We start from the raw sequence: 11,659 nt of genomic DNA on the forward strand, positions 1-11,659 counted from the left end.
AGGATGGATTTGACGATACAAGCTCCATCCTCAACACCAGGATTCAACACCCACCGAAAAACTGTGCCTTTTCACAACTCCCGAATCCAACGCCCTTTCGATGCATCACCGAGTGCTCTCCCCTGTTCCGGAGAGCTAGTGCTCAAGGCACAGAGAGAGAGAGAGAGGATGTTTTTGGCAACTCCACATTCCGATGCATCTCCGACGAATCGCCGACGCTCCCTTCTTGCGTCTGGCGACCCCATCAAACTAATCTTACCAAAATCAGAGAGAGAGAGAGAGAGAGAATAGAGACGTTGGTCGAGTATCTGTGTGGATGAAATAAGGGGCATGAGACTGAGGAGGAAAGAAAGGGTTTGGAGGGGAAATGAAGATGAAGACAAACGGATCAAACGAAAACTTAGAGCAACAAGCAATATAACCAATTCGACATCAAATTAACAGAATAAACCCAAACCGTTTCGAGAAACGAAAACCTCCCACTGAATCAGAAGACTAGGAAGAGAACAAAGAGGGAGAAAACCTACGATACCTTCAGAGGATCGCGACGACGACGACAATTGGTGCGATATCGATTGGGTTCTGAGGCGTTCGAATTGAGGGGTCCTGCGGAATTGGGGTTAGGGCAGAAATCTTGGGTTTCGTCGGAAGGAGGCGATCTGAGAAGGGAGGGCAGAACACGAAAAGGAGGACCCTCCCGAGCTCGAGAAAACCAGGCCCGTCGAGAAATGAAAGGGGGGAAGAAATTGATGGCGCGATTTATACTTTTCCTTTCTTTTACTTTTTAAATTAGTTTTTAAGTCATGTAGCGGACTTCTTACATGAGCTACAGGCTTATGTATGTCAGGTAAGCGTGACATCCGGACCGTGTGTTTGGCCGTTGGGGATGTGCAGGTGGGTCGGATACGGTTTTGGATCATGACTGGTCCAAAATATGATCCGAGTTTGGGTAGTAGATACACAGATCCATGCCTGATACATATCGGATGAAGTGGAGTTGAATCTGGACCCAAAACCAATACGGTGATGCTGTTCCTGGAAACCCAGATGGCTGAAGACAGGCCTATTGCGTGCAGAAAGTACAAAGAAATTGGATCTGGTTCAAAGGCAAACACAGATCCTATGGAAGGATGTGATTCTAATTCTATGCTAAATCCAAGAAAGGGCCAGACTCGATGAATAGGAAACAAACGTTTGGATCTTAAGTTAAGATCCATATGTGAGAATAAAGTGTTGGATTTGAATCAAATATCCAAACTCAATGATCCTTTTTGCACCCCTAGTTTTGGGTCGATTGGTTGCATAGTGTCAAAAGTTTAACACGAAAAACTAACCCGTGTGAAATTAAAGTTTTTTCCTCGTAATAAATCAGGAAAATATCATGAAACACTAGAAACACTACTCGTCCTAACCAGGGGCGTAGCTAGGATTCATGTGACGGGGGGCAAACAGGGGTGTAGCAAAAAAAATTGTATTTGTGCGATAGTCGGGGGTTCGGGGGGCAGCGCCCCCCAAAAAAAATTGAGATAAAATAAAGAATGGCTACAATTATTAATAAAAATCTATTTCATATGGACAAATCAAACTATTTGTTGCAGTCAGGGCTGGGCTGGGCTACAAAAATGGATAAAAATCTATTTCATATGGAATCAGAGATGAGCTAGGACTGGGCTTTTGAAAAAAAAAATTAACTGTTTCGCAGTCCTGCCCCCCCCCCCGCTACGCCTTTGGTCCTAACTAGGGGCGTCAGTTTACCTGAACCAAACCCTATAGACTCCGAGTATGTTGATAAATTAAAAGACCTGATTAAGATGTAGGTATGGACCCAAAGGTCTAATTAATACATGGACTGGGGTATAGTTTGTGATTTTTTATACCAGACCCTAGCTCGACCTGAGTTTCAATTAAGACCTACAAATTTTTATTATAAAATGGTTAAAAATATTGTTTTATCGGGTATAGGGTTTGGTTCTTGTAGTTCTTATCATGTAACACCTCAAAATTTCTATCACTAAAATTGTGTAAACTTTTTTTTTCAAAATAGTTTTAGAAATTGCAGCAGAAATTCAAACAAGACAAAAGCTTTGGCGTATTATAGATTTATCGTATCCTTTTTAAATAACTTTAATTTTAAAATTTAACATTCATGAATAAATAAAAGTTCATTACAAACTGTGAACTAAATAATATCAAAGTTCTTCAAATTAAAATATTATCAGAGTCTTCGAGTACTTGTGAATGCTCATGATCCAAAAACACACTAAAAAATGAAAAAGATCTTGCTCGGTTCCCGCCGCAACCTTCCGTCATCGCGTGGTCCTATATTTGCTACTTGAAAAACATTTAATACTTATAGGGACATGCTATTAAGTCCTCAGTAAGGCAGAATTATTTAATACACATAAATTAAAATATGCATGTAAAAGCATATTTTAATACTCACACTTGCATAACTCTTTCAATAAAAAACAATCACTGAGCCATAAGTATTTAAATATGCATGAACAGTTAAAATGCATGTACTTACCATTACAGAATTTGAACCGCATGCATGAGTGATTTGTTATCTTTAATTAGTTTTTTTTTTTAAATAATTCATGTCATGTCTAATTAAATGCACAATCACTTTAAGTTTCAGTTCTTAGCCTTGTGGATACTAACATAGATTTAAACTTAGATCAAGGTCATGGTACATAAGTGTTTTCATACAATTATAGCTTTGGCCTAGTCGGGCACCTTTTACTAGTTTATAGGTGAGGGATGAGCGTATCGAGAGAATGCTTCTAACATCGTCATCTCGATGCATCAATTTTTTTACTTATAAATTTTTATCATTTACGTTATAATCTAATGCAAAGGGTTCTCCTATCTTTATAGTTTGAGAGGAGCAACCTTCAATGCTAAAAAATAGTGTTCATGAAGCCGAAAGTATCATTTATCCTCTTCTTGCAAGCATTATATTTTAGTGTCACATAGTTAAACTTTTTAAATTCATTAATTTTATGCAACACATACTTATGAATCTGATTAAAGGATTTGACCTCTTCCAAGCCCATGGATGAACGTTCTTAAAAATACATACTTTTCGTATCATTGCACAATGTTTTTCTTTCAATTTTGGCTTAAGCATACATTCATCATTAGTCAATGATCATAACAATTAAATGCATTCAACCATTCACACTATCATGCATGTCATTCATCGTAATATTAGCATTCATAAACAGTTAACATTCGTATTCGATCAAAAATCAGTCATCTAGTTCGTTAGTGAATGACCATAATGGCCAATTAGTGCATGATCACTTTATTCATTTTATGCCTTATATTGGACACCCAGTTCTTGCATAAAAATTAATTTAACAATTCATATGCAACATGATGCAAATTTACAAATGTATATTCGAAAGTCGTAGAGACATCGCACGTATTTGCTAACCAGGCCTTTAGTCAGTTCAGAACCCGTTGGACCTTAATTTTGTCTGATTATTACAACTCTCAAAGAAAAGTGTATAGTTGGCAGACATAACTGAAATTTTGACAAGTTGCATAAAATTCTATCAGCTTTTTGATGCCATAAATCATTCATAAAAAAAATTTTGTATGAGAGAGATATAACTGGTTTAGTGCACCCCTATACTTTTATGTTCTGGCTATCACAGTTTAGTGCTTGATCCGATAATAGAGCTTAAAATTTCATAGATTATGTAAAATTTTGTTAGCTTTCCAACGTAATAAATCGTTCATAAAAACTCTTCCAGACGAGGGAGATACAAATGATTTATCGGTTGGTGTCAGGCTGAAAATACGTAATAGTGGGTAATATGCATTCAGGTGAGCAGAAATAGGCCACCCAAATTCATATTTTCGATATTTTTTAACAATAAACCACCAAATAAATTATCAAAAATCTCAATACATGATATTCACATAATTCATCATAGACAAATCTCATTTTCGTAGACGTTTGGCTGGAAAATCGATATATCTTCCCGAATACTATTTTCTCATAAATAATTTCGGTATTTTCTTAATTTCAAGCATAGAGATACATATTTTTTCATGACAAAAATAAAAAAATCTTAACTAACATCATACAACATGCATGAAAATATTAAATCAAGAAGTCTAACTAAAACTTTCACAAGAAAACAATATAGTGTACTCTACTTATTTTAAAAACTGTTTTTATTTCTGAAAAAAACTCATAACACAAGATATACATTAGATTTTGTACGTTTTGTTTTAAGTGAAACATTTTCTTTAAAGATTGAATTGATCTTCCTTCGAGAAAATCAGATTGAACCCCTCTTCCTGAACCTAATTCAAATTTTATGAAGGCTATTCGATTGAACAATCTCCATGTTTAAAATCTAGGCTAATCAGCTAAGACTGATTTGCCTGTATTCGAACCTAATTTTCATTTCGTATATTTTTCTTTTGTTAGGGTTCAAATCATAGTCTTCCTCACACATATAGGCATGTATACACCCTTGATTCAAAGCGTATGCATGCATATTATTATTGAAATCAGATTTTGATCAAGTTCCAAGAAAAATTAATTTTTGATAAGGGTTTTCTTCAAAAGACTCTCTCTATTCTAATTTTAACAAATCCATTAGACAAATTCAATACTGAACCCTTGTATGGGGGGTTTGGTACAAAGTTTATAATTAGAATTGAAATACATTTGTTCTTACGAGCTTCAATCTATGTGTAGAGAATAAAACCCCTTACCTTTTTTCACGAAAATACTCCTCTTAGTAAAAAAATGAACTCTTCCCAAGCGAATTGGTAGTCCGCTTCATGTGGTGACTGTGGCTAGATATTCAACCCACTCCTCTAATGTGTGTAGGTTTACCCCTTGGTTGCACAAGAAGGAAAACACAAAAAGATAGAAGAAGAAGAAGAAGAAGGAGAGTAGAGAGAGAACTCAAAAAATTTTTTAAGGAGAGCCAAATAGGCGGGGCGTGATCCCTTCCTCCCTTTTTATAGTTGTAGGGACTAGATCAAGGGGTTGGGAAAATCTCAGCCCTTGATCTAATCTCCATGTGGGTTTTCTTTCTTCTACATTTTAAGTTTCTTTTTCTCTCTTTTTTTTTTATTTGCCTTGTGTATATTTTTTTTTCTTCTACTTAGTAAGCTTAGGTTAATGTTAGTTTATTTAATGTATATATGGTAAATGGCATAAGGTATGACCTTTATGGGCCGGTAGACACCCCCATATGGAGTTCACATTTCCATATTACATATTGTCAAAAGTTGTTTTTTTTTTATTTTTATTTATTTATTTTTTTTTCTTTTTCCACTTTTCTTTTCTATATTCCTTTCTTCCTTCCTTCTTGATATCCACACCCATCATAGAAAGATTTAGGATGGGACGCCCCCCCCTCCCTTGGGTTTTTAGTAAAATTTGATTTTGGCTTTTAAAATTTGTTTTTGGTAACTTTATAAAAAGTTTTCAATTTCAAGTTTTAAATTGAATTTTAAATTACACATTGAAATACCACATAGGATGGGCCCCACGGGGGCAACTCATCTATGGCCCTCTACTAATTTATACAATTTAGTTAAATTAAAATTTTCATTCTATTATAATTATTTTACTAATTAATTTTATTTATTATTTTGAATTTTAAAACGTAAAAAAAAATCAATTTGGATGAAATGACACTATATATAAACCAAATTATTTTCAAATGCATATGACATTTCTTTAAACACCGATTTATCTAAATTATTTAAGTTCTTTTCTAAAAATACTATTTTCTCAAAAATATATTTCGGAAATGATTTCTATTAGGGTCAATAGGACCCATTGTCATTTTGAATATATATATTTTTTCTAAGTCCTAATCTAAGACCCAATCTATTTACATTATATAATATGTATTATTATTATCAAATTATCACTTACAGAAATATTCACAAAAATTCTTTGAAAAATGGCAGGCATTACATATCAGGTTTGGGTATAGTTTCTCTTAAGGTGGGTCTGATTAGACTCAAGTTTGGGCCCGATACCATACCTAAAACTCGGTGTCAGGTCTGGCTTCATTTGGGTCGGAACCAAACCCGACCCATTGACACCCCTAATCCTAACGGACGGGGAGTCGGCAGATAAAACAAGCTTAATCAATGAGCGCAAAAACAGACTGTAACAAAAAACTATTGCATTGAAATTGCACCTGTACAATTCTCATACCAATACAAACAACAGTTTGTAACAGGCGACTGCAACTGGACAAATGATGCAGGATCCCGTCTTCTTTTGTTTATGAATTACAATTGAACCATAATTCATAACTGAAGGATTGAAAAGGAACATAGACTCGATCTCAACATAAAAACGGTCTAATAACATTATATATGTATTTGTTGGTAACAAAGAATACCATTTAATGCTCATTACCATAGTTAGTCAATTTATTTATTTGTTAAAGTTTCACTAATTGATGAGCAATCCTTTTCCTGAAAAAAATGCCACCAACAATTATTTCGTTTGTGAACTTGTACATATTAATGTTACTATTACTTTTCAATAGCACTAATTATTTTTCATTGCATGGAGAGAAAGCTTTCAAAATAAACAATTGACATATTGCTTCAAAACCATATAGTATGTAATTACGATTGACAACAAAGTAGCACACTTAACCAACATATCAAAGTGATATAATAACAGGTAAGATCAGAGTTCCACCGTAGTATTTGAAACAATGTTCATGCAAGCCTGAACCCGTTAAAATCCAATGCAACACTTCACAAAAAATGTCTTAACACAGTTATAGTACATCTGAGTGCAATATTCAAATGTTGTACTAACTTGAAAGCAAAAGATGGAGTAGATAATATACTTTTTTAAAGTTCAACCTCAAGTTCACTTTCTGATGGTAGAGTTGGTTGAATATCAACATGACTTGTAGATGCCTCAGCATCAAAGCTGAGGGCCGGTTTACGACGAACATTCCTTTGTTCAACCCTCAACACTCCAACCAAATTGAACTTCAACGTATTATGCTATATAAAATATTTCCATCAATTTTTCCTACCAAGTATATTTTCAATTGTAAAGTACCATTATCCTTAAATGACAGAGATGAAATCAGTTGCATAGAGTTATTCACAATACAAGGTAATTAGCAGCTTATTTGTCAATGAAGTGCTCGACCTTTGTTCGATTGAACAAATCATTGGCAGAACAACCAATGGTTTTCAAATTAAACCAGCTTATTGAAGATTGTAATGCCAAGCTCATACCTCCTGTCATGCCATCTATTAATGTAACTCTCAAACGGTACCTTCTTTAACTGCAGTAAACATGTTCATGAACAACATTATTACAATGGGTTCGGCTCTGCTGAACCCACGGCTCAGCTCAGCAGAGCCAAACCTAGCAGGCCTGGGTTCGGCAGAGGCGAACCCTTGGGTTCAGCATTGCCAAACCCAACCCAGAAGGGCTATGTTCGGCAGTCCAGGGCTGGGAGTCAAACCCAGCTCAACAAGGCGGTTGAACGCAACCTCAATAGCTTAGGGATGGGAGCCGAACCCAACCCAACAGGGCTGGGAGCTCAACTCGGACCAGCAGAAGAAAGAGGAGGAAGAAGACAGGGAGAGAGTGAAGAAGAAGAAAAAGAGGAGGAAGAAGAGTGGGAGAGACATACCTCATGGAAGAGGAGAGGAAGGCTTAGGGAAGGCTTCCACCACCGTTCGTTAGAGGAGAGGAGGGGTTGGGGAGTGTCATTGTAGAAGAGGAGCAGGAGAGCTGAAGGGAGAGGTGTCAGGGTCGAGGGGAGGGAGATTTGCCTTAATCCCCTACCCAGCCCCCCCTTACATAGTTTTTTTTTTGTTTAAAATGGACTCGGTCAAAGTTGAATGAGTCTATTTTAGGCAGTTATAACCGTGAGCGTGGTTGACCGCACTTAGGGTTATTGTGACCTCACCAGGTGCCGCACCTACACTCTCACCCGAGTCGCATCATGTCAATCCGGATGCGGCACCGTGTTGGGTGAATCTCTATGACAACCCAAAATCTAAGAGCCAAGAAATTTTATTGAGAGTTGAAGATGTAGAGACCGTGACACCCATGATAGAAGGTGAGTCCTTGAGAAGCGGTTATAGGGCCTCCATTAATTGAGATAAGGTATGGTTCCAATGGATTTGGAGTCTTCATTGGTTTCACTTTTGTCATTTTAAGAAAAACCCATGACACCACCTTTTTCAAAGTTTGTCCTGTACAAACAAATATAGATCGATATTCAATAAATAATGAAAAACTGATGCAAAATACATAGTTATATGGTTGTAGCAACAAATCATCGATGTCTATAAATTCAACAACAACAAGTTGCATACTTGTTGCAGGGCCATGAACTTTATCGATCACTGCTAAAAAGCAACTTAGACATAACTTCTCGAAGGATTCTATTCTACTTCAAAAAACTCTGAAATTACCTCTTGTTGTTTAAGTCTACATATAAAAAATATGCTTAAAATGCACACATTTCTAAAACAATTATTGTAAGATTCATACACTTAGAATGACAAATAAGACAATCATATTTGAAGACGTAATTGACAATCCTAAACAAAAATAAGCATTCAAATCAATCATAATGATTTTACCTGAACTACACGTGAGTATATTTAATTAAAAGACAAAGTAGGTATAATTGTCACGGGCTAATTTTCGCTCAATAAGCCCATGCGGCGCAACGGTCCTTCTTACCGCCACAAGCCTTCTAATCGCTATCTCATAGCCACTTCTGCCACGGGCATAGAATAACTCGCAACCTGTAACACTCTAGACTAGCCACTATGGCCAGACTAACGGCCACAAGCCACTCACCAACACTTTCAATGTGCTGAATCAGAATATTGGCCTTGTACGCTACCCCGTGCACAACTGCCTAGCGGAAGCTCTTCAAGCGCATCTTCAAATGCGTTCTATGTTATCAATGTCACTTTGTGCATAGTCGTCTCATACCAACTAAGCACTTCCGAAAGGGCACCAACCTGCCTTAGTTTGGAATGCCATGGAGCACATCGCAGCTCCATGCGCAAGCCAGTTGAAACCTCGCCACTGAAGGATCCAAGTCTTTCGACCCCCAGTCCGAAGACCAGTTGATGATTTCATGCCATAGCGAAGAGCACCACCCAAACTCATTCGCTGACGCATAGGCTCTCTCTTGCCTAGCCCCGAGTATCTTTACTCGGTTGGAATCACCAAGTGTGACTCCTAGGGGAATTACTCCTAACCCACACGCACCCCCGTGCGTCCAATCGCCTCGCGTGGGAAGACCCGCAAGTTGAGAGGTTCTTAAGCAACTCTCCAAAGGCAACACCCTCTGGTCCGCTGGCACTGCTTAGCCAAACAACGCTCCATGTCTATGCCGCCATACAACGATGCACTAACGACGATATCGTTGCCTATCACATGTCATGCTACCACCGCACGTCACCGATCAAGTTGACACATACCGTGCGTTCTTACACTCGATGTATTTTCCACTCAGTAGAGCTCTGCACTGCTCATGCCTCATTCCAAACTCGGCCCGGGACAATAATAATATCTCAAATAAATTGTTACCCTCATTGCAATACACCCAACACATAAGGTCGTGAACATAACTCTATCTCATCGAATGCAATCATGCTACAAAGCTCATCCCATAAAGTGATTTTATGATTGTGCATGAAAATGCATAATATATTGAAGAATAAATACATTTATACTAAAATATGATATTGTAACCAATTAAAAAGATGTTTTTTTGCACACAGCTCATCCAACAATGTCAGATCACTTGAAAACACTCTTCCATCACCATTTTTTTGCTCAATGATTGGTTCAAATTGTAATACAATCCCTATGATATATATCTCAAACATATTGAACATTAAAAAATGTACATAGTTCAACAACAAGTGAAAACAAATTATCATGCAATAGAATACCTATAACAACACGTTTGTCCCTGAAATATGCAATGTAATAAAATGCTACGAAGGAAAACAATCGCGGTAATACATAGAATGTGGATTCAACTATCTTTTAAACTACAAATTATTTAAGTAGTACGATTTCAAATAGACCATACAAGTAAATGTATTCCTTTGTTATCTATCGACTATCATAATTTGTTGCTTGATAAATTGAGCCGATAACCATAAGTCATTGAAATAATAGAGTTGTTACATCAAATGCAGTACAACCAATTTGTGTCCCTGCAAAATAAGTAGTGTTAACTGCAATATTGAAGGCTGAAGTAAGAAATAAATTGCAACAACTATAAAGATAAGTATACTTACAACATATTTTTTCACTACCATCTTGAACATAGAATCCATCACTCTATCTTACATCATCTACCGCTTTAAAGGTTTCATTATAAGCACTTGAAATGTCAAATTTGAGAAAGTTGCAAGCCTACCATAGCATTTGTTTCGAACAACATCATTAATTAGTTGAGTAAGATTTCTCTATAAACAATATTTTTGATGTATATCTTATCTTGATAAACAACTTTGTAATTTCCAACGTAAATGTTAAATGATTCAGATTTTACTGTAAAATAATGCAACATACAAGTGACCATGAGGTTAAAAGGATTACAATCCTAAGAATTGTTTGTCTTTAGGTTTTGTTTATTGTCATGGCAACCACAAGTTTAATAGAAATTTGTTTAAGCGTAAATGTAACAACAGATTGTACATTTTTTGTAGTTTTCAAATGAATAATTGGGATTAAAACATGTCCACCTCTTTTACGACCAGTCACAACAATTATTTCAATTGTATTTTGTTTAACATTTTGACAAACTAACCATATTCTACTACAGAAGCCATCTCTTGAATTGAATATTCTTAATAACATAACTAGGCAATATCTTTTTAAAACTAATTCATGTGGCAGAAAGCTAGAAGGTAATAAAGTGTTCAAAAGCTCTTCTAAGTAAAGGTTATGAGAATTATTGATGTATTTTTTCTTTGAAATATATTTTGAAATAAAATATAAGTGTAAACCATACACCAAGTTTTAATAACCGGTTCACAATGAAAGTGGTGAAGTTTGGGTCGAATTCATAGGGAACGAAGTAAGCCTATGTATTTCACACAATTCATGCTTCTTTATTGCCTTAAAATAAAAAAAATGTGCAAAAGCAATCGAGCACCAAGCCTATTATAAGTGTTCAAGCAAAAAAAAAAAAATTAATACAACCCAAATTAAAATCGGCCTAAGTTAACTAAATGAAAATAGAAATAAAAGCAAAGGAAATTAACAACTCGATATCCTTATCATAGTGATGTGCACAGGATTGATGTCTTCACCTACAAAACAGTGCGAACATGAAAAAGAAAATTGCTTGCGCAAGAGTTAGTACAATCTAACCTAATCTAGACCTTAGAATCTAAGTGCAGACCTATATGCAATCTAAGATACAAAAAATGCAGACCTAAACAACCCTAAAAATAGACCTAAATACAGCTTAACATGACCAAATATGGCTATGCACATGGTCTAGTCCAACACGTTGACTAGACTGCACCACCGACTAGACTCAGACTTAACCGATTAGACTGGGTTTGCTAACAGACCAAGTCTGGTTTTCTGATGAAAACCAACGTATGATCTGTTGTAGCGGGTGTGTTTAAACCT

The 11,659-nt window shown here is 36.1% G+C and overlaps 1 protein-coding gene across 1 annotated transcript in view; it reads right to left on the minus strand.

Moving 5' to 3' along the window:
- The window catches only part of LOC149835610 (uncharacterized), a 30,444-nt gene extending 29,749 nt beyond the window's left edge, over positions 1-695 (minus strand). The window contains exon 1 of the mRNA XM_090008629.1: positions 533-695. The gene's annotated coding sequence lies outside the window, so the exon portion shown is untranslated. The remainder of the gene's footprint in view (positions 1-532) is intronic.
- Between the last annotated feature and the right edge of the window lie 10,964 nt (positions 696-11,659).

This window comes from Nuphar pumila, chromosome 6, assembly GCF_984573655.1.
Source record: "Nuphar pumila chromosome 6, dmNupPumi1.hap1.1, whole genome shotgun sequence".
NCBI classification, from domain to species: Eukaryota; Viridiplantae; Streptophyta; class Magnoliopsida; order Nymphaeales; family Nymphaeaceae; genus Nuphar; species Nuphar pumila.